This window comes from Pan paniscus, chromosome 6, assembly GCF_029289425.2.
Source record: "Pan paniscus chromosome 6, NHGRI_mPanPan1-v2.0_pri, whole genome shotgun sequence".
Classification (NCBI taxonomy): Eukaryota; Metazoa; Chordata; class Mammalia; order Primates; family Hominidae; genus Pan; species Pan paniscus.
In genome coordinates, this window is record NC_073255.2 from 186,348,905 (window position 1) to 186,375,041 (window position 26,137).

At 60.5% G+C, this 26,137-nt stretch overlaps 1 pseudogene across 1 annotated transcript in view; it reads left to right on the forward strand.

The window, feature by feature from the left end:
• Positions 1 to 26,137, forward strand: part of SSPOP (SCO-spondin, pseudogene) — a 57,396-nt pseudogene that overhangs the window by 15,707 nt on the left and 15,552 nt on the right. Inside the window, exons 34-76 of the transcript XR_008626026.1 lie at positions 110 to 261; positions 358 to 498; positions 591 to 773; positions 871 to 1,021; positions 1,602 to 1,755; positions 1,858 to 1,912; positions 3,106 to 3,210; positions 3,523 to 3,741; positions 3,851 to 4,110; positions 4,683 to 4,827; positions 4,908 to 5,058; positions 5,583 to 5,655; positions 6,408 to 6,465; positions 8,174 to 8,344; positions 8,627 to 8,755; positions 10,049 to 10,219; positions 10,304 to 10,468; positions 11,212 to 11,391; positions 11,492 to 11,614; positions 11,740 to 11,869; positions 11,941 to 12,066; positions 12,249 to 12,340; positions 13,611 to 13,784; positions 14,094 to 14,258; positions 14,935 to 15,187; positions 16,456 to 16,502; positions 16,682 to 16,852; positions 17,239 to 17,370; positions 17,587 to 17,732; positions 19,130 to 19,224; positions 19,880 to 19,932; positions 20,126 to 20,332; positions 20,481 to 20,651; positions 20,776 to 20,855; positions 21,920 to 22,089; positions 22,624 to 22,670; positions 22,762 to 22,953; positions 23,073 to 23,243; positions 23,474 to 23,674; positions 23,988 to 24,084; positions 24,189 to 24,388; positions 24,671 to 24,837; positions 25,908 to 26,038. The product of XR_008626026.1 is annotated as an SCO-spondin, pseudogene (transcript). The remainder of the gene's footprint in view (positions 1 to 109; positions 262 to 357; positions 499 to 590; positions 774 to 870; positions 1,022 to 1,601; positions 1,756 to 1,857; positions 1,913 to 3,105; positions 3,211 to 3,522; positions 3,742 to 3,850; positions 4,111 to 4,682; positions 4,828 to 4,907; positions 5,059 to 5,582; positions 5,656 to 6,407; positions 6,466 to 8,173; positions 8,345 to 8,626; positions 8,756 to 10,048; positions 10,220 to 10,303; positions 10,469 to 11,211; positions 11,392 to 11,491; positions 11,615 to 11,739; positions 11,870 to 11,940; positions 12,067 to 12,248; positions 12,341 to 13,610; positions 13,785 to 14,093; positions 14,259 to 14,934; positions 15,188 to 16,455; positions 16,503 to 16,681; positions 16,853 to 17,238; positions 17,371 to 17,586; positions 17,733 to 19,129; positions 19,225 to 19,879; positions 19,933 to 20,125; positions 20,333 to 20,480; positions 20,652 to 20,775; positions 20,856 to 21,919; positions 22,090 to 22,623; positions 22,671 to 22,761; positions 22,954 to 23,072; positions 23,244 to 23,473; positions 23,675 to 23,987; positions 24,085 to 24,188; positions 24,389 to 24,670; positions 24,838 to 25,907; positions 26,039 to 26,137) is intronic.

A 26,137-nucleotide genomic window follows, 5' to 3' on the forward strand; every position in this document is an offset into this window, starting at 1 on the left:
TGAGGGGCTGGGGTGGTGGGGCCTGGATAGAGGAAGGGAGAAGAAGGCCACTAGGCCTTCAGCCCTCCCCCATGGTCCTCACTGCCTGCCCTGTCCCCCTGCCTCACAGTGGACGGTGAATGGAGCGCCTGGTCCCCCGGTCTGTGTGCTCTGAGCCGTGCAGGGGCACCATGACGCGGCAACGGCAGTGCCACCCACCCCAGAATGGGGGCCGCACCTGTGCTGCACTGCCCGGAGGCCCGCACAGCACCCGCCAGACCAGTGAGTTGAAGAGAGGATGGTGCTGCTGGTGGGAGGCCATCCTGTCTGCAGAGCTCCCTTTCCTGACCTCTGACCTCTGCTTCCGGCTTCTCTCAGAGCCTTGCCCTCAGGACGGCTGCCCCAATGCCACCTGCTCTGGGGAGCTGATGTTCCAGCCCTGTGCCCCCTGCCCACTGACCTGTGATGACATATCTGGCCAGGTCACGTGCCCACCTGATCGGCCCTGCGGCAGCCCGGGTAAGGGGGCTCTGGGCCCAGGTGCTGGCTCCAGGGTGTGGGTCTGTGGCAACAGCCCTCTGCATGGAAGCCTCACCCTGGGACCCCTCTAGGCTGCTGGTGCCCAGAAGGGCAGGTGCTGGGCAGCGAGGGGTGGTGTGTGTGGCCCCGGCAGTGCCCCTGCCTGGTGGACGGTGCCCGCTACTGGCCCGGGCAACGCATCAAGGCCGACTGCCGGCTCTGCATCTGCCAAGACGGATGGCCCCGATGCTGCCGACTCAACCCGGACTGCGCTGGTGAGGCCCTTCCCTCGGGGTCCCTAGTCCTCTCCCTGGACCGCCCAGCTGCACATCCACCACCTCCTTCAGGCTCTGACTGTTGGCCCTCCCTCAGTGGACTGTGGCTGGTCCTCCTGGTCACCCTGGGCTGAGTGCCTGGGCCCCTGTGGAAGCCAGAGCATCCAGTGGTCCTTCCGGAGCCCCAACAACCCCCGCCCCTCCGGCCGAGGTCGCCAGTGCCGTGGCATCCACCGCAAGGCACGCAGGTGCTCTGTTCCCCACCCACCGGGGGACCTGCAGGGACCTTGACCCGCACCCCACCTCCCACTTAGGAAGCTTCCTGTGTGCCCCTTCCACATCCACCACACATCCCCAATTCGGAACCCCTGCCCTGTGCCCCTACCCGTCTAAATCCCGGGAGTCCCGGAACCTCTTTGGGCACCCCTGGCCTTTCCCTTTTCTAGTTTTATGCCCTCTAGGTCTTGAAGGTGGGTAGACGGAGCCCGCAGATGCAGCTTCACAAACTCAGCTTGAATTCCTGGGCTGAGGCTTGCGGGGGGCTCTTGCCATAGCTGCCTCCCCAGCCCCCTCTGGGACCCACGGCGCTGGCTGCAGTGCTGGTACAAATTGCTTCCCTGGCCTTCTTCTGGGCCAGTTGCAATGTCTCAGGTGTAGGGGCAGAGTGGGCTGATAGGGTGACCAAATGTCTCAGTTTGCCCAGGACTTCCTCAGTTTTATCACAGAAAGTCCCAAGTCCTGGGAAAGTCCTCAATCCAGGCGAACCAGGAGAGTTGTTTACCCCAAGCAAGCCCCGTCACCAGGCCAGGGACATCCCTCCCTTCTCAGGTGCCAGACGGAGCCCTGTGAGGGGTGTGAGCATCAGGGCCAGGTCCACCGTGTCGGGGAACGCTGGCGTGGGGGCCCCTGCAGGGTGTGCCAGTGTCTGCACAACCTCACCGCACGCTGCTCACCCTACTGCCCGCTCAGCAGCTGCCCCCAGGTGAGGGCACTGGAGTGTGTGGTGGGCAGAGCTGGAGGGGATGGGGAGGCTGGTGGAATGGGTTGGAGATAGGCAGGCGGCCTGACCTCTGTGCCTCTGCAGGGCTGAGTCTTGGTGGAGGGGACGAGAGAATCATGCTGCCACTGTGCCCTACCTGGTGAGTGTGCCTGGGGCATGACAGGGAAGTCCCAGGGGGAGGAAAATCGGCGGGGTCTCTGAGAGGGAACCAGGGGCACTGAGCGGGGGTGGCTGGATACCCCAGCCTCAGGGTGGCAGGAAGCCTGAGTTCTGCATGCCAAGGGAAGGAGGGGACCTCGGGGTGGGAAGGCTTCTCTCTGCCCTCCCTCTCCGTCCGCCCTGCCTTCCTGTGCTTTGGGGGCTTTCTGCCTCCCCCATGGTGCCACCTTTGAGGTGCTCTCTTTCCTCTGTTTCTGCTCAGATCTGGTTGCTCTGGTTGCTTTTCTTTCCCTCTGAGAACAGCCAAGACAAAGTTAAGTTGGACTTTTCAAAAGTATCTTTGCCTGGAAATGAGTTATAAGTGAAACGGGAAAATACAAAGTATTGAAATGGATGCATTTATGGGTCCAGGTTTTCCGTCTTGTCTTGTCTTGTCTTGTCTTGTCTTGTCCTGTCCTGTCCTGTCCTGTCCTGTCCTGTCCTGTCCTGTCCTGTCTCGTCTCCTCTTCTTCTCTTTCTGACAGGGTCTCACTCTGACCCCCAGGCTGGAGTGCAGTGGTGTGATCTCGGCTCACTGCAACCTCTGCTTCCTGGCTTCAAGCGATTCTTATGCTTTGGCCTCCCGAGTAGCTGGGGTTAGACATGCACCACCATGCCCAGCTAATTTTTGTATTTTTAGTAGAGACAGAGTTTTGCCATGTTGATCAGGCTGCCCCATTCTTATCCTAAAAGTGCATCCACAGGTTGCTGAGGTTAAAACAGAACCAGCATACTCAGCTGCACAGGTTGTTCACTGTACAAGTTAGCTGGTGATTGGGACCCAGACTCCAGCCCACAGAGCTGCTTTCATCCAGAGGCAGCCCCTTTCTAATGCCCATGAAGGTGCCTTTTTGGTGTCAGCACCCCTGGATTAGGAACTGCGGTTGCTGGGTCCTGGGCTGAAAGTAGTTTCAGGCTGGCAGTTTTACTCTATGTTCTCTAAATATTCAGTGGACGTGAAAGCCCCCGATTCACACCAAGGGAAGGAGGAGGGACCTTTCCCAGCTAGGAGGTTGTTCCTGGGAAGTCAGCAGGGAGAAAGTGCTCTAAGAAGTGGGGAGAGGCCTGAGTGCTGGGCCGGGGACTGTGAGCCTCTCGGTCTCTGTCTCCTGACCCTGAAGTCTCCTCCCACAGGAGAGAACCAGACGGTCCAGCCCATGGCCACTCCTGCCGCAGCTCCGGCTCCCAGTCCCCAGATCAGATTCCCTTTGGCCACTTACATTCTGCCTCCGCCAGGAGGTAAGGGCCATATGCTATGGAGTGCAGTGCTGAGAGGGGCCATGCTGCCCAGGGGTTGTCCAACCTGGGAGCGGAAACAGGCCCTCGGGGACATCCTCCTTGCCCTGCACACTGTGGATGGTTGTCCTAAGGATCTGGGAGTCATCCTATCTTAAGTTGCCTCTCTTGACTCTTCCCTCCCTGGGCTAAAGTCACCCATGTGGACGTTTCACATCCCCTAGCTCCCCATGAGACTTTCTAACCGTGTCCCTGCAGGCTCCTGCTGCCCTCTGTCCTCCCCTACTCCAGCCTGTCTCTCTCTTCTGCACCCAGACCCCTGCTATTCTCCCCTGGGGCTGGCGGGACTGGCTGAGGGGAGTCTGCATGCATCGTCCCAGCAGCTGGAACACCCCACCCAGGCTGCCCTCCTGGGGGCTCCCACCCAGGGGCCCAGCCCTCAGGGATGGCACGCTGGAGGGGATGCTTATGCCAAGTGGCACACTCGGCCCCATTACCTGCAGCTGGACCTGCTTCAGCCTCGGAACCTCACTGGTCAGTGAGGAAGGCAGTGCTTGAGGGGGAGGCAGTGATGATGGGCGGGGGGCCGGTGTAGCTCCTTCAGCTCTGACCTCTGCTCTTGCCCTGGCCCCTCCCTCCCCAGGCATCATAGTGCTGGAGGCTGGCTCCTCCAACGCATATGCCAGCAGCTTCTCACTCCAGTTCAGCAGCAATGGTCTACACTGGCATGACTATTGTGACCTCCTGCCTGGCATCTTGCCCCTGCCCAAGATATCACCCGCCCAAGGCCGATGGGGCCAGCAGCCCACCATGCCCTTTTGTGGGTTCCATAGTCTTTGTCCCCAAGGGCCTTCCAGTGTCCCCGAGGGGCATGGCCTGCATTCGATGCTTGTTGAATACCTGGTGAGTAGCAGGGACTGTGCTCTGTGGAGCCGAGGCTTGGGTGCCACTGTCACATGGATGCTGGAAACCATCCAAGTGGCTTAGACTCAGGGCAGGTATGTGAAGCCTGCAAGGGAGAGAGGATGGGGAGACACCAAGTTCACTGAGGGCCTCCGGGAGCCCAGACCCACGCAGGTCTTCGTGGAGGGCAGCCTGGGCACAGCCCTGCCCTCAGGGGGTTTGCATCCTTCCCGGAGACAAACTGCACGAGGCGGTAGGAATCAGTCCGTGCTGTGTTAAGTCTTAACTGTTTCAGGAGCACCTGCTCTGTGCCAGGTGCCGAGCCAGGCCCTGGGGACACAGCAGTGAACAGGACCTGGCCTTTGCCCTAGGGGCACCTCCAGCTTAGTGGGAGGAGCTCAGTCCAGGACCAGCCCCCTCCAGCCTTGAGAGGCCCAAATGCCTACTGCCAGGGTGGGGGGCATGGCTCTGGGAGGGGCCGTGAAAACTGGGGAAAAAGTGGGGTCACTCAAAGTCATGAGGTCAGCCTGAAAAAGAGGTGAAGCTTAGTCATCAGCATCCTCTGCTGGCAGCTTTTCCCCAGAAACTGGGATGACCTGGACCCTGCCGTATGGACTTTCGGCCGCATGGTGCAGGCGAGGTTTGTCAGGGTGTGGCCCCACGATGTCCACCACAGCGATGTCCCCCTGCAGGTGGAGCTGCTGGGCTGCGAGCCAGGTACAGGTTGCGCAGGGGTGGGCAGGGCAGGAGAGAGAGGGGCCATGGGAGGAGCCCTCAGCCATACGTCCTCCACACAGGGTCCCCACCGGCACCTCTGTGCCCAGGGGTTGGATTCCGCTGTGCCAGTGGTGAGTGTGTCCTGAGAGGGGGCCCATGTGACGGTGCTCTGGACTGCAAGGATGGCTCGGATGAGGAGGGCTGTGTGTTGCTGCCTGAGGGCACTGGCAGGTATACTGTGGCCGGCCGTGCAGCTCACGCCCTTGGCCTGGCCTTCGAGGGGACAGCCATGTGGGAGGGGCCCGGCACTGCCTTCACCCCCAAGGTGCCCAGACCCTACATGCTGAGGAGCTGCAGCCGGGTGCCTTCAAGGCCCTTTCCCACCTGGATTCTAGGATTCCCTGCCTTTCTCATAGTTGATGCAGGGGTTCTCCAGGTGTGGGCCCTGGACCAGCAGCATCGGCAGCACCTGGAGCTTGTTAGAAGGGCAGGTTCTCGGGCCCGCCCAGACCTGCAGGGGTGGGGTGCAGTAATGTGTGTCTTACAAGCCCCTCAGATGATTCTAACCCATGGTCAAGTTGGGAGCTACTGTTGGGAACATCGCCTTTGTCCAGCCTCAGTGGGCAGAGTCCTTCCTGAATGCTCACCCCCGCAAAGACCCCAGGCCCGGCAAAAGCACACTGACGCCCCTGCCTGGAAGGGGGGCACTGGTGCTGGGAGGGCCCCTGGAGTCCTTTTGGCTATTTTCTCCCCAGATTCCATTCCACAGCCAAGACCCTGGCCCTCTCCTCTGCCCAGCCGGGGCAGCTGCTGCACTGGCCCAGGGAGGTGAGTGTAGAGCCTTGGGCCCAGAGGGTGGAGTTGGGGGACAGGGACCTCGCCTCACAGCCTCACCAGCCCTGCTCCTGCACCAGCTGGCGGCGTCTCCCCTCTCCGCAGCATTTCCTCCTGTGTGTTCCCTGGTACTGCTCTCAGGAGCCTTGCCGGTGCCTGGCAGAGGGCTGGGGGCTGGGGCAATACAGAGCTGCAGAGACGTGCAGGCAGAGCGAGGGCCCAGAGGGGTTTGGGGACAAGAGAAGCCTGCACCCCTGATAGGGAGCTTATGCCCACGGGGCAGGCACCAGGGCATCTGGTGCTCAGAGCCGAAAAGAGCCCTGTGCCCGGGTCCCCAGGGGCTTCCCGGACAAGACTTGAGGGCTGGAGAGGGGTGTCTATAGTGTGGAGAAGGTGCGGAGCACCTTCCCACCTGGAATGGCCTGCTCAGCAACCCAGAGTGTGTGGGTGGGGTAGGGGGTAGGGGGTGGACATGTGCATTGGGTGGGGGAAGGGGAGTTTGACGGGCAAGAGCTGAAATGGATCACCCTGGTGGGCTGCTGAGAATAAGGTCCCTGAGCTCCTTGAGGGCAGTGGGCTGGTGCCTGGAAGCGCAGTTGCATACTCAGCTCTGCCCTGGGCTGCGGGGGAGGAAGATGGACAGGAAGCAGTGCTGGGACAGGAGCGCCCAGGCTGTATCCTCAGGGGATGGGAGCTGCCCTCAGGGCCGGGGGCTGTGCAGGGTGCTGAGCCCTCTCCCTCTGCAGGGCCTGGCAGAGACTGAGCACTGGCCTCCCGGGCAGGAATCCCCCACGTCCCCGACAGGTGTGTGCACAGACTCCAGGCCTCCTCCCCAAACTCTTGTCCCACCTGTTCTTCCAGAGCCAGGGGCAGTTACATCTCAGGGGTTCAAATCCCCTGACCCCTGACTTCCCCACAACTGAGAGAGTCATGGGGTTGGCTCAGGGAGGAGACACTGGTCACTTTGGACATGGCCAGGTCCTGCCCCTGCCCACCCCCCTGGGATTCCAAGGTATGTGGCTGTAGGTTGGCGGGGCAGGTAGCTCCAGGCCAGCTCCCAGGACTGAGCCGGTGCCCTGTAATGTGGCTGCCTCCCCAGATGCCTGGTCAGGACAGGTCTCCCCCATGGGGGTGGGAGGCCACTTGGCTCCAGCCTGCACTCCCTCTGCTCACCATCCATGGAGCCAGGCCCCCGTTTCTGAAGCGTTTGCTGGCATCAAATGTCTCTTAAGTGGGCACGGGGGTTGGATGTGGTCACCAAGTTGGCATGCTCCTATATAAGGAAGGAAGAGGCTCTGCCTGGTTGTGAACCGGCTTCCCTGGAGCTGCCTGATTATTCACCTGTGTGCTAGCCAGCAGAGAGCTGCCTCCTGGAGGGCCTGCTGTCCTGCGGGGATTGGGGGGTGGTAAGAGGGTTTTTGGTGTGGGTGAATTCTTGCCCTCATTTCTAGCCCCTATGGGAGGGATCTGGGTGAGGCTTGGGGCAGCAGGGGCTGGAGAGGAAGGAGGGTGAGGGCACCAGGTCTGCTCTTTCATTCTGGCTCATCCTCCCCTGGGCCTCAGCTTTTCCCCATCTGTGACACTAGGAGGCCTTATAGACAACTGTGACCCCTCCCTGTGAATTCTGATGGAAGTTATTCAGAACCTGGCCGGACTGTTTCTGTGTCTTTTGTGAAAAGCAGGCAAAGCAATTGATGCCACCCCTCAGATCCATAACATGCAGACCCATGGGATACATTATAATTTCATTCTCAGTCTGGTTAAAAAAAAAAAAAAAAAAAAAAGGCTGTCTTTGAATGCATCTTTTGCCAGAAAATGAGACTCTTAACCCTTTTCACTGTAGCTGCCAGGAAGCCCAAAATCAGTTTGTTGTTGTTGTTGTTGTTGTTTGTTTACAACAGAAACAATGAACTCACCCTGGGTCTCTGGTAGCGTTTACTCCCTCTGCTGCTGTGTTAAAATGACCTCAGTTCTTTGTCTCCCTAAATATTGTATTTTATGGTGAGTTTGAACTTGGAAGTTGCCATGTGTTTCTTCTTGGGAATAGAATAAAAATCTCAGATCAAAACAAGTCTTCTACTTTCAGCCAAAGCCCTTCCTGTGCTCCTTGGATTTTTTTGATGCAAGCCCTCTCAGAAGGCATCAATTGCTTTGTCTGCTTTTCACAAAAGACACAGAAACAGTCCGGCCAGGTTCTGAATAACCTCCATCAGAACTCACAGGGAGGGGCCACAGTTGTCTATAAGGCCTCCTAGTGTCACAGATGGGGAAAAGCTGAGGCCCAGGCAGGTGGCATGGTGAGGCCCAGGGGAGGATGAGCCAGAATGAAAGAGCAGCCCTGGCACCCTCACCCTCCTTTCTCTCCAGCCCCTGCTGCCCCAAGCCTGGTCCGCAGCACCTGTGATTACTCTGCACCACCCAGAAGCCTGGGATACCCTCTCGAGGGCCCCCACCTTCCTTTCCTGGGAAGGGGAGCTGGGCAAGCCTCACCTCCCTCTACCTACACCCACAGAGACAAGGCCCGTGAGTCCTGGCCCAGCCTCCGGGGTGCCTCACCATGGGGAATCTATGCAGATGGTGACCACCACCCCCATACCCCAGATGGAGGCCAGGACCCTGCCACCAGGTATGGCAGCTGTGACGGTGCTGCCCCCACACCCTGTGACTCCAGCGACCCCTGCTGGTAAGATGCCAAGCCCTTCTACCTGTGTGCAAGGCCTGTGTAAGCCCACCTTCCTTGTGAGGGGGACAGAGGCCCTTTGTTCAAGGTCACACAGCTCAAGGTCATTTTGGGTAGGACGGAGTTTCCTAGCCCAGTTTACCCTTTTTCTATTATCCCAAGATAGGCAGAGTGAGGCATAGCAGATGCCAAGAGGAGGGAGGTTGGGGGCTTCAGGGAGGTGACGAAGGAGAAAGGACAGGGCAGGCCAAGTGACCGGTCAGCCGGCTGTGATGGTGCCCACAGGCCAGAGCGTCGCCCCAGGACCCTTCCCACCTGTGCAGTGTGGCCCCGGCCAGACGCCCTGTGAGGTGCTGGGCTGCGTGGAACAGGCGCAGGTGTGTGATGGCAGGGAGGATTGCCTCGACGGCTGCGGTGAGCTGCTGGAGGGCCTGCTGTCCTGTGGGTAGGGGGTGGCACGTATCCTTCAGTGTAGGAAAGTGTCTGCCCTCATTTGTAGCTCATATTGGAAAGGATCTGGGGGAGGCTTGGGCAGCAGGGAATGGAGAAAATGGGTAAAAACAGGAGTGTGTGTGTCTTTGGGGGTGGTCAAGACCGGGAATAGGATAGGCCTTGGATCTCAGCCTATTTTATAAAACCTGTTTGACCTTTGAAGAGACTCATCTACTCACTCACCCATCCAACATTCTACCTATCCCTCTATCCATCCATCCATCAGCCACCCATCCATCCGTCTACCCATCCTCCCATCCACTAATCCACCCACCCACCCACCCTCCCACCCCTCTATCCATGTATTCATCAGCCACCCATCAACCATCTGTCTACTCACAAATCTATCCATCAATCCATCCACCTATCCAGCCAGCCACCATGCATCTATCTACCCATCCATCCATCTATTCACTCGTCCATCCATCAATCCATCCATCCATCTCAATCCACCTACCTACCCCTCTATCCATGTATTCATCAGCCACCCATCCATCCATCCATCCACCCACCCATCCATCCACCCATCCATCCATTCATCTATCCACCCACCCCTCTATCCATTCATCTATCAGCCACCCATCCATCCACCCATCCATTCATCCATCCATCCGACACCCACCCATGCATCTATCAGCCACCCATCCATCCACCCATGGATTCATCTACCCACCCCTCTATTCATCCATTCATCAGCTACCCATGCATCCACTTACTCATCTACCCATCCATCCATCCACCCATCCATCCATTCACTCACCTACCCATACACCCATCCATGCATCCATTCATCCACCCATCTATCCACCCATCTACCCACCCATATATCCATCCATTCATTTATTCATCCATCCATCCATGCAAAGTAGATCACTATGATCAAAGCTTAGTCTTCCAATCATGACCAAAGAAATCCAATGTTAATCAGTCACAAGAAGAGCCACCCCAGGGAGTATGCATTCAGGAAGAAGGTACCTAAGCATCTAGAATCTCTGTGTGAGAGCTTGTGTAGACCCAAGACTCCATGATCTCACCAACACATAGTGGAAGGAAGCCTGCTCTGGGCATGGGATGCAGGAGACATCAGGAGGAAGGGGAGGCCAGGGGCTCCAGTCAGCAAGCTCACTTTGGCTCTTGGCTTGAGAAGGGGCTGAGTGTATCATTCAGCCAGGAATCTACTTATGTGGCTCCCTTCTCTCCCTGCCTTGTGGGCAGCGAGCACTGTGCCCTTCATGGTGCCTACCACGGCCCTGCCTGGGCTTCCAGCCTCAAGGGCCCTCTGTTTCCCGAGCCAGCTGAGCTGTGGCAGCGGGGAGTGTCTGTCTGCTGAGCGGCGCTGTGACCTGCAGCCTGACTGCCAGGATGGCTCGGACGAGGATGGCTGTGGTATGTGCCAGCCAGGGCAGGGGTAGCCCTGAGGGCCCCCTCCTGCATGAGCCCCTCTGAGCCCCGGCCCCCATGCCCCTGCAGTGGACTGCGTGCTGGCCCCCTGGTCTGTCTGGAGCAGCTGCAGCCGCAGCTGTGGCCTGGGCCTCACCTTCCAGCGCCAGGAGCTGCTGCGGCCTCCTCTGCCAGGGGGCAGCTGCCCGCGTGACCGGTTCCGAAGCCAGTCCTGCTTTGTGCAGGCCTGTCCAGGTAATCCTGCACCCCAGCCTTCCCTCGGGAAAGCCCCTGTTCCCAGAGGGAGGTGGGGAACCCCCCACCCAGTCTCCTCAGGAACCTTCAGGTGTGAAACCTGCGGGGGGGTTTCCATCTGAGAGCCTCCTGGCCAGCCCTGCCCTCCTTTCCTACCTGAGCCGAGACTCAGGTTCTCGTGTATAGCCTGGAAATAATGGTCATTCCTGCCTCAGAAGGCACTGGAAGGATTAAGGGAGATGGTGTGTGGGGGTGTTTGGAGCCAGGCCTCAGGTGTCAGCCAGCTGTGCCACTTGTCCCTGGGTGCCATGCGGAAGGCCTTGTCACTCTTTTATTCCATCGATCCAAGGGAGTGGCCCTCACCTACTTCTGTGCATGGCAGAGAGGGGATCCCCACACAGGGGCCTCTTTCAGTCCCACCCTGGCTCCTCCCTGGCTGTGGTGGCCCTACAGCTGCCATCAGGGCAGCTCTCCCCAGGATCCCTGCAGTCCCGGCCCCTTCCCAGGGAGCAGAGATTTTGTCCTGGGAGGCACCTAGAGCCCTTTCTCCAGGCACCTGCCACCTAGGGGAGGTTTCCTGGGACAGAAGAGGAGCTGTGGAACACCCAGGGCAGGGCCCTTGGCTGCCTCGCTGGCTGCTGCCCAGGCCGGGGGAGGAGGGGAGCGCTGGCTCTGGCCACTCTCTCATAGCCTGTGTCTCCTGGACCCCTCCTGGTGGACCCACATGCTACCTTCCCCAACAGTGGCTGGGGCATGGGCCATGTGGGAGGCCTGGGGACCCTGCAGCGTCTCCTGCGGGGGTGGCCATCAGAGTCGCCAGAGAAGCTGTGTGGACCCCCCACCCAAGAATGGCGGTGCCCCCTGCCCTGGGGCCTCCCAAGAGAGGGCACCCTGCGGCTTGCAGCCCTGCTCAGGTGGCACAGGTAAGGGGGTGCTGGGCTGGGGACACGGAGGGAGCACTGTGGGCATGGGGCGATTGGGTCTCCCAGCACCTAGGCTCACCTGGTGCCCATCCCCCACCAGACTGCGAGCTGGGCCGTGTGTATGTGAGTGCCGATCTGTGCCAGAAGGGGCTGGTGCCCCCATGCCCACCCTCCTGCCTGGATCCCAAGGCCAACAGAAGCTGCAGTGGGCATTGTGTGGAAGGTGAGGCAGACCTGGCCTGCAGGGGGACTGTGGGGTGCCCACATAGGCCCACCAGCCCCCAGTCTCCAGCCTCCCCTCCCTGCTGTGCCCCTTGGGGCTGAGTGCCCTCTTCCACATACTCCCAGGATGCCGCTGTCTCCCGGGGCTCCTTCTGCATGACACTCGCTGCCTGCCCCTCTCTGAGTGCCCCTGCCTGGTGGGCGAAGAGCTGAAGTGGCCAGGGGTGTCCTTCCTCCTGGGCAACTGCAGCCAATGGTGAGGGCGGCCGCACCAGGGAGGGCACTGTACCTCCCTGACCAGTTCCTCAGCCTCTCCCTCCCCTGCAGCGTGTGTGAGAAGGGGGAGTTGCTGTGCCAACCAGGGGGCTGCCCCCTGCCCTACGGCTGGTCAGCCTGGTCCTCCTGGGCTCCCTGCGACCGCTCCTGTGGCTCTGGAGTGAGGGCCAGGTTCAGGTGTGTGACAGGGGTGGACGGCAGTGTGAGAAGGAGTGGTGGGGCCCAGGGAGGCGAGGAGCCAGGCCAGCCCTGAGGGGGCGATAGTGGGAAGATGGTGGACAGGGGATGAAGGATGAAGAAGGCGGGAGTGAGGGCAGGGAGAGAGCAGAGCGGGTGCTCAGGGCTGCCTCTCTCCCCAGGTCTCCCTCCAACCCTCTGGCAGCCTGGGGGGGTGCCCTGTGTGAAGGTGACCGGCAGGAACTGCAGGGCTGCCACACAGTGTGTGGGACAGGTATAGCCGGGAGCCTGGGTGCAGGAGCCCCCCTTCCTGCTCCCAATTCTGTACCCTGAGAACACACGGGATGGGACCCACTGACCACTCTACGTGGGGGATTGGTAACACCTCCGCAGTCTGAGAGGCAGCCCTTGAACTGGCCTTGGTGGAGGGGCTTTGATGGGGAGAGGCAGAGACTCCCGCCCAGACGGCCTGGGCGCCAGGAGCAGGCTGGCCTGGGTGGAGCAGGCAACTGCAGAGCCGGGCGAGAGAGGTGAGGCTGGTGGGTTGAGGGAGGCCAGCAGCAACATTTAGAGGCCAGATGAAGGTGCCAGATGGTTTCCCTCTTTCCACCTACCGGGTGCTTCTCAGACAGTGCCTGTGCCAGTGGAGGTCTCTGCAGAGCAGGCGCAGCCTCACTGGTGTGCAGGGCAATGGGACGAGGTGGGCAAGGGAGAGGTGGCCAAGGGGGAAGAAAGAGGAGTGGGGGAGGGGAGGGGGAGAGAGGCAGGGTGCATCCAGGGGGTCTGGGCCAGGCTCTTGCAGTAGGAGGGAAAGAGGGGCCAGTGCAGAGTGGCTGGTGGGACACTGACAGTGTCCACAGGGACTCTTAATCAGTTTCTGGCATAGAAGGATCAGGAAGTGTTGATCTGGGGGAAACATGAGGATTGATGGTGGTCCTGCTGAGGTGCTGTCCGAGTTCAGGAGAGAGATGTGGGAATGTAGTTGAGCCCAGGTTCACAGGAGGCTCTGTGCCTGGCTCCTGAGGGTGAGAAGTGGGGCTGGAGGCCAGGTGCAGTGGCCCACGCCGATAATTCCAGCACCTTGGGAGGCCAAGGTGGGAGGATTGCTTGAGGCCAGGAGTTCAAGACCAGCCTGGGCAACATAGAGAGACCCCATCTCTTAAAAAAAAAATTAAAAATGTAGCTGGGCGTGGTGGCGCATGCCTGTGGTCCCAGCTCCTTGGGAGGCTGAGATAGAAGATCACGTGAGCTTAGGAGGTAGAGGCTGCAGCAAGCTATAAGCATGCCACTGCACTCCAGCTGACAGATCCTGTCCTCAGCCCCCCAAAAAAGCAGAAAAAAGATGGGGCTGGAGAGTGGGGGTCCCAGCAAGTGAGCTGAGAAGGGGCAGAGGCTGCACCCTGAGCCCAGAGCAGCCTCCCTCCTCCTTGTGAGCCCTCTTCTGCCCACCTAGTTTCTCAGACCTAACCCAGGCTCCTCGACCCTCCCCAGCCCTGCCAGTAAAGGCCTTTGCACAAATGGCCTGTCCTGTTCCCGCTCCACAGAGGTGTTGGGCTGGACACCCTGGACTTCCTGGTCCTCCTGCTCCCAAAGCTGCCTTGCCCCGGGAGGGGGCCCTGGCTGGCGCAGTCGTTCCCGACTCTGCCCCAGCCCTGGGGATTCATCCTGCCCAGGAGACGCCACCCAGGAGGAGCCCTGCAGCCCCCCTGTACGCCCAGGTATTCCCCCTTGGGCCCAGGGGTGGCTCGGATGCTGGGGTGGGATGAGGAACAAAGAAGAATGCCCCCTTGAGCCTGTTCTAGACATCTGGGAGGGGCCAAGGGTTGGAGCAAACCTGGCTGTTGTCCTTAAGCCTCTCCCACCCCAGCCATCGCGCAGGAAGCCAGCCTGAGTGGTAGATGTAGGTGGGGGCTGGAGGCTGCAGTTAAGACCCTGCAAGCTACACAGCTCCAGCCACACAATGCCCTATCCTGGACTGTCTCTGCCATGCCAGTGTCTGTGACTCTGGATTGGGCTCTTCCTGGCAGTGCCAAGTGTCTGGGGTCTGTGGGCTCCCTGGTCCACTTGCTCAGCCCCCTGTGATGGAGGCATCCAGACACGCGGGTGCAGCTGCTCCAGCTTGGCTCCAGGGGACACCACGTGCCCAGGACCCCACAGTCAGACCAGGGACTGCAACACGCAGCCCTGCACAGGTACCAGACTCCCTGCCTATTTTCCAGCAGGCCTCCCTGGCCCAGCTCCTGGGGATTTTGACCTTTTCCCCACCCTCACCTTCACCCATCACTGCCCTCTGACTCCAGGCCAGGTAATGCCTGGAGCTAAGGGAGCCTGGGATTTCCTGTGTCTCCTCTAGCTCCCTGCCTCTCCCACCTGCCACCGGGGACCAGGTCCCAGCAGCTGTGGCCCCTCAGCCCTTTGCTCTTCTTTGGTGGAGGCAGGCCTCCTTCCCCAGAGAACGGGCTCCCCGAGGGAGGCAGACTGGCCTTCCTCAGGGCAGAACACACTCAGGGCCAGAATCGTGGGGGAGCAGAGCTTGCACTTTGAAGCCCCTGGCCCCTTCCTTACTCTCCCTTGTCCTCTGAGGGCTCCTGCTATCCCAGATGACTGGAGTCCTCATGGTCTGTTCTCAAGAATATTTGTATTAAAGTAGAGCAAAGCCATGGCTGTGTCCTGGTGCCATCCCAGACACTGGAGCAAAGCTGTGAGGGTAGGGGCAGGAGGGGTGGCTTCTCTGGCACAGTCCTGCCCAGTAGGCTGCCGCCCCATGCCCTGCTTGCAGGTTCCCTTCCGCCCCTCTGCCTCCCTTCCCTTCCCATCCCTTCCCGTCCCTCCTGCCCCTGCTGAGACCTGCTTTGTCTTCCTATCCAGCCCAGTGCCCAGAGAACATGGTGTTCCGCTCAGCAGAGCAGTGTCACCAGGAGGGGGGTCCTTGCCCTCGGCTATGCCTGACGCAGGGCCCCGGGATAGAGTGTACGGGCTTCTGCGCCCCCGGCTGCACCTGCCCCGCTGGTCTCTTCCTGCACAATGCTAGTTGCCTGCCCCGCAGCCAGTGCCCCTGCCAGCTGCACGGGCAGCTCTATGCATCAGGAGCAATGGCTCGCCTGGACTCCTGCAACAACTGGTGGGTCACAGCGTGGGGGCAGTGTGGGAGAGGGGCCGGGGATCTAGAGGTGGGCAGGCGTGGGCTCCCTCTCACAAGCACACCCCATGGTGGGGTGCTCCGTTCCCCCAAACACAACACAGCAGCCACGGGTGCCAGGCAGGGTCCTGAGAATATTAGAGCGAGTGGTCATCCCCATTTGACTTATGGGAATATTGGGTCTCAGATCGATGGAGCGATTTGTGATAGAACTAGAGATGGGAGAGGGTCTAACCTCTCATCACAGCTTTCTCTGGTTCTCTTTCCTGAATGTAATTTCATACCTGGGATCCACTTGATTTCTGTTCAGAAACATTCAAGTGCCCAGTACCCAAAGCTGACATCAGGACCTGCCAGCAGAGGGTGCTCCAAGCGATTTCCCTCTTTTTTCTTTTTCTTCACTTCATTTCCTTCATTCTTTTTTTGTTTGTTTGTTTGGTTTTTTTGAGATGGAGTCTCACTCTGTCGCCCAGGCTGGAGTGCAGTGGTGCGATCTCAGCTCACTGCAACCTCCGCCTCTCAGCTCACTGCAACCTCCACTTCCCGGGTTCAAGCAATTCTCCTGCCTCAGCCTCTCTAGTAGCTGGGATGACAGGCACCTACCACCATGCCAGGCTAATTTTTGTATTTTTAGTAGAGACAGGGTTTCACCATTTGGCCAGTCTGGTCTCCAACTACTGACTTCAAGTGATCCACCTGCCTCAGCCTCCCAAATTGCTGGGATTACAGGCGTGAGCCACCGCGCCCGGGCCATTCTTCATTTCCCTCTTACTTTTTACTTTATATACCCTGCCCCTCCTTCGATTTCCTCCTTCTTTATTCTTCCTCCCTCCTGTGCTTTCTTTCTCACTTTTCGTCTCTCTGATCTTTTTCTGGGACCTCCAGTATTTAATAAATAGGCTTTAAAACATGTATTGGAGAGAACAGCAAGTGTGCAGAAGTACCCAGTTCTCCCTCCTAGGAGAATTCCAGCTGTCTCTAAATCCCTCCTACCTGGCCCTGGCCCTCGAGGTCATTTCCCAATAAATACAAATGGATGAGACCTCGGGACAAAGGACAGCGCAGCGCCTGGGCGCTGTGGGGCTCACTGAGGGTGCATCGTGAACTTCGCAGGGGACATGGGCAGCAAGCTTCACACCCCAGACCCTCGGGTTTGTCTTCTGCAGTGGTCTCAGCTGCTTCCCTGGGGGTAAGGGCTGACTGTGGCCGTGATGGCCAGGTAGAGCCTCACTACCCCCCTTTCTCTGCAGCACCTGTGTCTCCGGTGAGATGGCATGCACCTCGGAGCGCTGCCCAGGTACCCCCATGCTTGGGGCATGGGAATTGGGCAGTGGTGGGTCCTCAGGGACCATAGGGGACTTAGGCCCCTCCTGAGATAAACTCCTGGGAGCTCGGTGGTGCCCAGGGAAGTTAGGGTATGAGAAGACTGACCTGGTTTCATACACACTGCCCTCCGCCCCCAACACGCCCTGGCAGTGGCCTGTGGCTGGAGTCCCTGGACCCCGTGGAGTCTCTGTAGCCGCAGCTGCAATGTGGGCATTCGGCGCCGCTTCCGGGCAGGCACTGCACCCCCAGCTGCCTTTGGGGGTGCTGAGTGCCAAGGCCCCACCATGGAGGCTGAATTCTGCAGCCTGCGGCCATGTCCAGGTGAGAGCTGGGACTGAGGTCCTGAGACCTCCTTAACCTTCCAGAGAGAAGCCAAGAAGACTCCCATCACCCCCCACCCTGAACCTCCAGAAAAGTGCAAGAGACTTCGTTAAGAGATGCCGCTAAGAGGTGGTCCCCAGAGACTCCTTGAGGGTCCATTCCCTAACAGGGCCCCTCCTCAGAATAGCCCCAGCTTCTCCCTAGAGACCAGCCTAGTTCTAGGCTGAATCCTGGAGCCCCCCCAAGCAGGTGTGAGGCACCTTAAGTGGGATATGACGCTGCAGGTGAAGCGGTGGAGGGGTCCCCAGGGGTGTCTGGGTGGGAGGTGGAGAAGGTGGGGTGGGCATGGGAGGCAGGGCCTGCGGTAACCTGGGTACCACCCCCAGGTCCTGGTGGGGAGTGGGGCCCTTGGTCTCCGTGCTCTGTGCCCTGTGGTGGTGGCTACAAGAACCGCACCCGAGGCAGCGGCCTGCGCAGCCTCATGGAGTTTTCCACCTGTGGCCTGCAGCCCTGCGCAGGTGAGGCCTGCCCTGGGGACCCTCCAGTTCTCATTCTTACCAACCCAGGACACTGTCAACCCCCTGTCTGCCACCCCAGCACAGCCCTGTCCCTCGGCCCTTGTGCAGTCCCCATGACCACCCCACCCATACCCAGAGCTGGTGCCTCTCCCAGGTTGGGAGCTCAGGGGAGAGCTGAGTGCTCTGGGGCTGAGCTGTCAATTTCTGTGTCCCCAGGGCCAGTGCCTGGCGTGTGTCCCAGGGACAAGCAGTGGCTGGACTGTGCCCAGGGCCCTGCCTCTTGTGCAGAGCTCAGCGCCCCAGGAGGGACTAACCAGACCTGCCACCCTGGCTGCCACTGCCCCTCTGGGATGCTTCTGCTGGTGAGTGTCTCCCTGCCTGGCCCCAGAGAGGCCTCTGTACAGCCTGGGGACCATGGGGTGGCAGGGAAGGGACAGGCAGGATCTGGACAGCGAAGAACAAAGGGTATGGGGCTAGAGACAGGGAGACCCTGCAAGGTTGAGGAAAGGGTACTAAACTCATGGGTTACAACTCAGTTCTGGCAGGAACCAGCAGGGGATCCTGGGCAGGTCTCATCCCTCTCCCCCTAACCTCTGTTTCCTCACTGGTAAAAATGGTGATAGGTCTAGAAGATCTTTGTGAATTGTCCCTGCTCAAGTGCTCTGTCCACTATGTTATCACCAGTTATTTATCGAGCACCTACAGTATGTTTAGTCTCTGGTTGAGCTATTCTGTGGGGAAGGAGTAGTCTCTGCCTCAAGAAGCATCCAGTCTGGGGAAACCAGACCCAGAGTCCCTAAAATGAAGCTAGAACCATAAGATGGGCAGGAAGTGAGCTTTGCACATTGTGGAGTGGAGTGGAGTGGAGTGGGCTGGGTCAGCCATGGAGGGCTCCCTGTAGGAGGTGATCCTGACTTGAATATCAGAGATTGGAGGGTGTGGAGAGTAGGGAGGCATGGAGGGCTTCCTGAAGGAGGGGGTCCTGCACTTGAAGATCCAAGATTGGAGAGCAGAGAGGTGGCCACTCTAGTCAGAGGGTGGTAGGAATTGGGGCTAGGAAATGCCGGCTGTGTGGTGGGATTGAACAAAGCCGTGGGGTGAGCTGTGGGGTGTGGTTAAGGGACACGTTATAATCATATCTGAATCCAAATCAGGCTCTTTTACTGGTAGCCCTGCGAGCTTGGGGATAGTATTCCCGTGCCTCAGTTCCTTCCTTTGTAAAATTGGGGTAAAATTACAGCCAGTCACAGGAGTCAGTGAGACGGTGCAGGGAAAGTGTTTCCCAGGCCCTGGCCTGTAAACTTCAGTGCGTTCGACTTTGAATCATGCGCCACAAGACAGTTGTTTCTTTTAAATCTGAAGGACTTCTGTCCAGATTCCCTGTGCACAATGTTTTTCTGTTTTTATTTTGTTGATGAAAATGTGTCTTTTCCTACCATTGCTGTACAAATTGCATATTTCATGTTTTCATGGCTGACTTCATGGGGATTCGACAGTTCAGTCTCATGTCCTGCAATTTTTAAGATGGTCTTTTTCTCCTAGAAATTGGAGGGTCCACGTCCCCACGTCCCCACGGCCCCCAAGCCGATGGTCCGCATTTGCCTGGCGGGAGGGCAGCGGGGAGAGCTGCATGTCTGTGGAAGGAGAGTGGCTGGGTTTTAAGGGGGAGCTTGAGGATTGCATGCTGGCTCTGACCGGGGTGGGGAGCCCAGGCCCAGCCTATCTGGAGCCAGAAGATGATAGAGGGTTTCGATTCCAGAACAACGTGTGTGTGCCCACCCAGGACTGCCCCTGTGCCCACGAGGGGCACCTCTATCCCCCGGGCAGCACTGTGGTTCGTCCATGTGAAAACTGGTGAGACACCGCCCCCATCCCATTATGGCCCTGTGACCTCCGACGACCTGCTGTCCCTCCTCAGAGGCAGAGACTTTGGCTCCAGTCGGGGACAGAGACACATGTGCCCCCCACCCCCAGCCCCTCGGCACAGCCGTCCAGCCCTCTGAGGCCGCACCCTCCTGCGCCCCTCCCTCCCCCTGTCCCCCACCTGTTTTCCCTCTCCCCACTGTGTTAGCCTCCTGGGGCTGCTGCCACCGAGTGCCATGCACTGGGGAGCTAGAGCAGCGGCCCCTGATGGTCTCACAGATCCTGGAAGCCCAGGATCAAGGTGTTGGTGGGTGGGCTCCTTCTGAGGGCTGCAAGGGAGACTGTTCAAGGCCTTACTCCTCTTCTGGGAGTTTGCTGGAAATCCTTGGCACTCCTTGGCCTGTAGGTGGCCTTCTCCCTATCTCTTCATGTCATCTTCCCTCATTTTCTCTTCTTATAAAGGACATAAGATACATTAAAACTAGGGCCACCTCAGTGACCTCCTTTTAACGCGATCACCTCTGTACAGACCTCATCTCCAAATAAGCTCCCATTCCCAGGGACTGGGGGCCAGGACTTGAACTTGAGGGTTTGGGGGGCCACAATGCAGCCCATAGACCAACCAACCCTCTGCTGCTCCCCACAGCTCCTGTGTCTCCGGGCTCATCGCCAACTGCAGCTCCTGGCCTTGTGCGGAGGGTAAGGAAGCGTCCCCACTTCTGACTTGCACCTCGGCTCCCCCATCCCTCGGCTGCAGGAGTGGGCCAGGGCTGAGAATGGGGGAGGAAAGCCATCAGGAGAGATGGGGGGCAGAGGCACCATGCTCCATCTTCAGCCTGTCCAGCCTGTGCCTGTCCCCCTCCTGCCTGCCCGCCTCCTGGATATCCCCTAGGTGAGCCCACGTGGTCACCCTGGACCCCTTGGAGCCAGTGTTCAGCGTCCTGCGGCCCTGCCCGGTGCCATTGGCACCGGTTCTGTGCCAGGTCCCCCAGTGCAGTGCCATCCACCGTGGCTCCGCTGCCCCTGCCAGCCACCCCCACACCTCTCTGCTCAGGCCCCGAGGCTGAAGAGGAGCCATGTCTCCTGCAGGGGTGTGATCGTGAGTGCCTGCCTGCCCTGCCCGCCTGGACCCTCCTGGGGAGCCCAGGGTGGTGCCCACTGTACGCTGTGGATGCTGCTGCCTTGTACCAGCTGTGCCCTGGCCCCAGCCAAGCCCCTCCTCACTCCTTCCTCTGCTGTGTCCCCAGGAGCTGGGGGATGGGGTCCATGGGGGCCCTGGTCCCACTGTAGCCGGAGCTGTGGGGGAGGCCTGCGGAGCCGGACCCGGGCCTGTGACCAGCCCCCACCCCAGGGCCTCGGGGATTACTGCGAGGGGCCACGGGCACAGGGGGAGGTCTGCCAGGCTCTGCCCTGCCCAGGTACCTGCCAGGGATGGGGGTGGGGGTCAGGGACAGAGGAAGGGGAGTTAGAGGAAGCATTCCAGGGAGAGAGGCCAGGGTGGATGGCCCCACACAGTTCTCAGCCCATCCTGTTTGCCCTCAGTGACCAACTGCACCGCCATTGAAGGGGCCGAGTATAGCCCCTGTGGCCCTCCGTGCCCTCGCTCCTGTGATGACCTAATGGTGAGTCCCAGCTCCCTTGGCACTGCCACCTGACCCAAGGCCCACTTTGCGGGAGGGCAGGGTGTGGATTTGGGCTCACGGCCTCTTTTGCTGGGGCCTGGACAGCCCAGCACAGGAAGGCACGGGTGGGGGCCCTGGTTTCAGTTCACAGAGCATGCCAGGGGGGCCTGGGCAGCGCAGCACAGGAAGGCATGGGTGGGGGCCCTGGTTTCAGTTCACGGAGCATGCCAGGCCACCCCAGAGAGACACCAGCCTTGCTCCGCACAGAGCCAGCCTCACCTGACAGCCTTTGTCTGTAGATCAGACATTTCTCACATTAAAGCGTTATGACAAAAATGGCATAAACACAAAGGAAGGGGGAAATCATCTCCTGAACCCCATGAGCACGTTGGTGTCTAGACCTGCATCTGTGTGTGGGTGGGGGAGTGGCGGGGGGTGGGAGAAGCAAACACAGAGTCACCACGGAGCCCACATTCTGGGCTGAGCAAGACAGACACGCATGAAAGAGTGGTCACAGTAGGGGCCATGAAGAATGAGGTGGGGCTTCGAGGCCTTGGGTGTGGAGGTGCTAAGGGAGGTGGGGAGAGGGAGGAGAAAGAGGAGGATCTCGAAGAGAAGAAGAGAGGGTCGTTGCGGGCAGTGCCTGCTCCCAGCCGCCCCAGGACCTCCCAGCTCCTTCCCAAACTGCCCCCTTGCCCAGCCAGCTCCCCAAGTTCTAGAGGGGTCTGGGGCATGCCCCAGCTTCCAGGCCATGAGTCCAGGTCACCCGCTGGAATTGGGGTTTTACATCTGGGAACACCTAGCTCCAAATCCCTGCCCCAGGGAGCCAAAGGGAACCTCCTCAGCTGCTCCTCCCTCCCCTCCACCTTCAGGGAGGGGCCAACCTCAGTGCAAACTGCAGGGCTAGCTGGGTCCCCTTCCTGCCTTTCTCATCTGCACTACCAGGCGTACTCTGTTTAAAACGTGAGGCCTCTGTCACACTTTCCTCCCCAGCCCCTTGTTCCGTCGTCTTCCCTGCACAGCTTTCCTTTTTCTGCTGATGGCCCCCACTTATTGTCCCCCAGCACTGCGTGTGGCGCTGCCAGCCTGGCTGCTACTGCCCACCAGGCCAGGTACTGAGTTCCAATGGGGCCATCTGCGTGCAGCTGGGTCACTGCAGCTGCCTGGACCTGCTGACCGGGCAGCGGCACCATCCGGGTGCTCGGCTGGCAAGGCCTGACGGCTGCAACCACTGGTAAGGGGCCCTCGCCGTGGTGGGGGGCAGGGATGCCAGCAGGAGTTGCCCCACTTCATCCCATTCTCTCGAGCTCTCTGGAGTCTCCGCGGATGGTCACATTTGCCCCCCACAATCCCTGAGCAGTTGTGGGGCAGGCACCATGACCCGCATCTGATAGGCGAGGACGCTGAAGCTGACCCTGTGTGTCTGCGGGGGCTGGGCACGTGCTCAGTGGCAGGAGGGGTCTGGGCAGGAGGAGTGACAGATATGGCATTCACAACCCATCTGACCACAGAGTTGGCTCCAGGGTACCTGCAGTCCTTCCCCAAGAGTAGGCATCATCTGGTGACCCCGAGAGGGCCAGCTAAGTGGGACAGGAAACAGGATAGGGAGGCACTGGAGAGCTGGGAGATGGGGCACTGTCTGGGAGAAAACTGAGGATCAATCATAAGGATGAGGGGAGGGGAGAGGCAGCTGGGGGGGTGCAGAGTTAGGGTTTGGGGTAGGACTAAGCTGCTGCCTCTTCCTTCTGTGTCTGCACCCCCTGCCCAGCACCTGCCTGGAGGGGAGGCTGAACTGCACAGACCTGCCCTGCCCAGGTATGTGCCTAGCTTGGAGGGAGGTGAGGAGGGGGGCCTGGGACCGGACAAGGGACGGGCTGCACCCCAGTGCCCACCATTCTCCTCGTAGTGCCCGGAGGCTGGTGCCCGTGGTCGGAGTGGACAATGTGCTCCCAGCCCTGCAGGGGCCAGACCAGGAGCCGCTCCAGGGCCTGTGCCTGCCCCACTCCTCAGCACGGTGGTGCCCCGTGCACTGGAGAGGCTGGGGAGGCAGGGGCCCAGCATCAGAGGGAGGCCTGCCCCAGCTACGCCACGTGCCCAGGTGTAATGCCCCATGAGGCCCATGCCCCTCCCCTAAAAGGCCCTAAAGCCCTGCTCCAGCCCTGCTAACCTGGGGCCTCCTGGGCCTCCTAATGCGGATGATCTGTCTTCCTGCCACAGTGGACAGAGCCTGGGGCCCATGGGGGCCATGGTCTCCCTGCGACATGTGCTTGGGGCAGTCCCACCGGAGCCGGGCGTGCAGCCGGCCCCCCACCCCTGAGGGAGGGAGGCCCTGCCCTGGGAGCCGCATGCAGAGTCGCCCTTGCCAGGAAAATTCCACCCAGTGCACAGGTCAGGCTTCAGTGAGGTCTGAGAGGGCCCCTCTAAGTCCAGGGAGATGCCGACTCTGGCCTCTGACCTCCACACACATCATGTCACTCTCTCAAGGGACAGTTCCCAGGCCATCAGTCATGGACCTGGTCAAGGTGGCGGGTCCGAATGGGGGACAGGCATGGCAGGAGGGTTGCGAATCCCTCAGGATGCCCTTCGGTGACCACCCTCTCTGCTTTCTTCCTGCGTAGACTGCGGGGGTGGCCAGAGTTTGCACCCCTGTGGGCAGCCCTGCCCTCGCTCCTGCCAGGACCTGTCCCCTGGGAGTGTGTGCCAGCCAGGCTCTGTGGGCTGCCAGCCCAGTTGTGGGTGCCCCCTGGGCCAGCTCTCCCAGGACGGGCTGTGCGTGCCCCCAGCCCACTGCCGCTGCCAGTACCAGCCTGGAGCCATGGGTGAGTGCCTCCCCTCTCCCCCAGCCCCCAGCACTGCAGTGCCACCTGTCTGGCCCCTGTGCCGCTGCCCCAGGGACCCAGCCTGGGGCTGCAGAACAAAAATGAGCGATTACCAGCTCTCCAGGCCTTCGTGTCCCTCGACTCCCCTCCCAGGGCTGGTCTGGTTGGAGTGTCCACCTCCCTTGTTCAGGACACAGGGTGCCATGCGGTGGAGGCAAGAGGGTGGGGAGTAGAAGGCCATGGGGTGGGAGGAGGGATGGATGGGGGGAGCTGAGCTGTCTGGAGCCCCCACCCTCCCTCCTGTGCCCCTCAGGGATCCCTGAGAACCAGAGCCGCTCAGCAGGGTCTAGGTTTAGCTCCTGGGAGAGCCTGGAACCCGGAGAGGTGGTCACTGGGCCATGTGACAACTGGTAAGCCAAGAGAAGTGGGGGCGGGGAGGCGCATAGAGCCCAGGAGGGGAGCCCTCAGGGGATGGGGCTGGTCCTGTCTCTGAAGCCCCCTCCTTTGTCCCCAGCACCTGTGTGGCAGGCATTCTGCAATGCCAGGAGGTGCCCGACTGCCCGGACCCTGGGGTGTGGAGCTCTTGGGGCCCTTGGGAAGACTGCAGTGTTTCGTGTGGGGGCGGGGAGCAGCTGCGCTCCTGGCGCTGTGCTCGTCCTCCCTGCCCAGGGCCTGCCCGCCAGAGCTGCACGTGCAGCACACAGGTCTGCAGAGGTGAGCGCCAGCCCGGGGCTAACCCCACTCTGACCTTTGAGTCCCATCCTGGCCTTTGACCCTGACTCATGGGTGCCTTTTGGCCTCTCCCTCCCCACCCCCACCTGTCCCCCAGTGCCCTCCCACCAGCGATGGACAAGTGAAGGAGGACTCAGCCAGGCTGTGGGAGCCTGTGGGAGGGGGCGCTGCCCAGGGCGGGGGGATGGGCAGGTGAAAGGCACTCCCTGAGGTGGTCAGTGAGGGCCGGGGCCGGAGCAGGTGCTGATGTGGCTGCTGCCTCAGAGGCAGGCTGCCCAACTGGCCGCCTGTACCGTGAATGCCAGCCCGGCGAGGGATGCCCCTTCTCCTGCGCCCACGTCATGCAGCAGGTGGGCTGCTTCTCCGAGGGCTGCGAGGAGGGCTGCCACTGCCCCGAGGGCACCTTCCAGCACCGCCTGGCCTGTGTGCAGGTCAGAACCTGTCCACCCCACAGCCCTCCCTGCCCTCCCTTCGCCTGTCCCCTCTGTCATGTCTGTCACTTTTGCAGACCCTGTCATCCCTGGGCAGGCCCCTAAGCAGCATACAGGCTGGTGAGGCCTCTGCTGACAGCGTCGGGGGCAGGCAGAGTTAGACGCAGCCTCCCGGGGTCCCTGGTTCCCCGGGAATGGGGAACACCTGCCGCCTCTGGACTTGCCTGGCCTCTGTTCCTGACTGGCACATCTCCCAGCCCTGCTGGAGCTCACACCCACCCCTGTATTCCTCGCCCACCCCTCACCCTGGCAGGGAGGGGCAGTTTCCTGCCAGGCTCCCATGTTCCCCAACCTCACTGGCCCAGCCTCACCTCCCTGTCCTCCACTGTGGGGCATGGGTCTTCACTGCCCCTCTCTTGCCTGTCACATGCTTGTGGGGACAGTGCCCCTCACCTTCACTCCCCTTGGCCCCACCTGGTCCCCGCTGGGCATCCCAGCGGCAGCCGGGGCCCAGCTCTGCTCTGCTGAGCCTGACGGGCACACAGGGATCCCTTTCCTAATCCTAAAGCCGGCTGCCCAGTGGCCACCCCTGAGCCAGAGTTCCAGGATGCCATGTTCAGGAGGGACCAGAGCAGCCACCTGGTCTCACCTCCTAGACCTAGAGATGGTGACAGTGAGCCCCAGAGAGGGGAGGGGACACACCGAGGTCACACACAGCAGCAGAGCCAGACCCAAACCTAACGTCCCGATTCCTGGCTGAAGCTCTTTCTGCCCCCCGCATCATGTGTGAGCCTGTGAGGGTCTGTGTTGGTGCCTCCTTGTGTCCTGCTGGGCGCTCTGTGTGGGGAAGCCAGCTCAGGCCAAGCCCCGGCCATGCCCCTCTCATGGTGTGCTCATGCCCCTGATGGGGGTGAACAGCCCTCTGCTCCTGGAAATGCTTTCCTGGAGCCTGGAGCCCTTTTCCGGGTCCTCACACTGTCCCTCCCCAAGTCTCTCCAGGGGATGCGCTCAGCCCCGGGTGGGTGGCTGGCCTGTGCTGTGATGCTGCCTCCTCTGCCCCACTCTCCCAGGAGTGCCCTTGTGTGCTGACAGCCTGGCTGCTGCAGGAGCTGGGAGCCACCATAGGTGACCCTGGTCAGCCCCTCAGGCCTGGAGATGAGCTGGACTCAGGCCAGACACTTCGTACAAGCTGTGGCAACTGGTGAGGGGGATGGTGAGGGTGGGGACTGGGCTGGGGAGGGTCAGGGAGATTTTCAGTGGAGGGAAGGGTTAGAGGGTAAGAGGACAGGGACCGGGAACC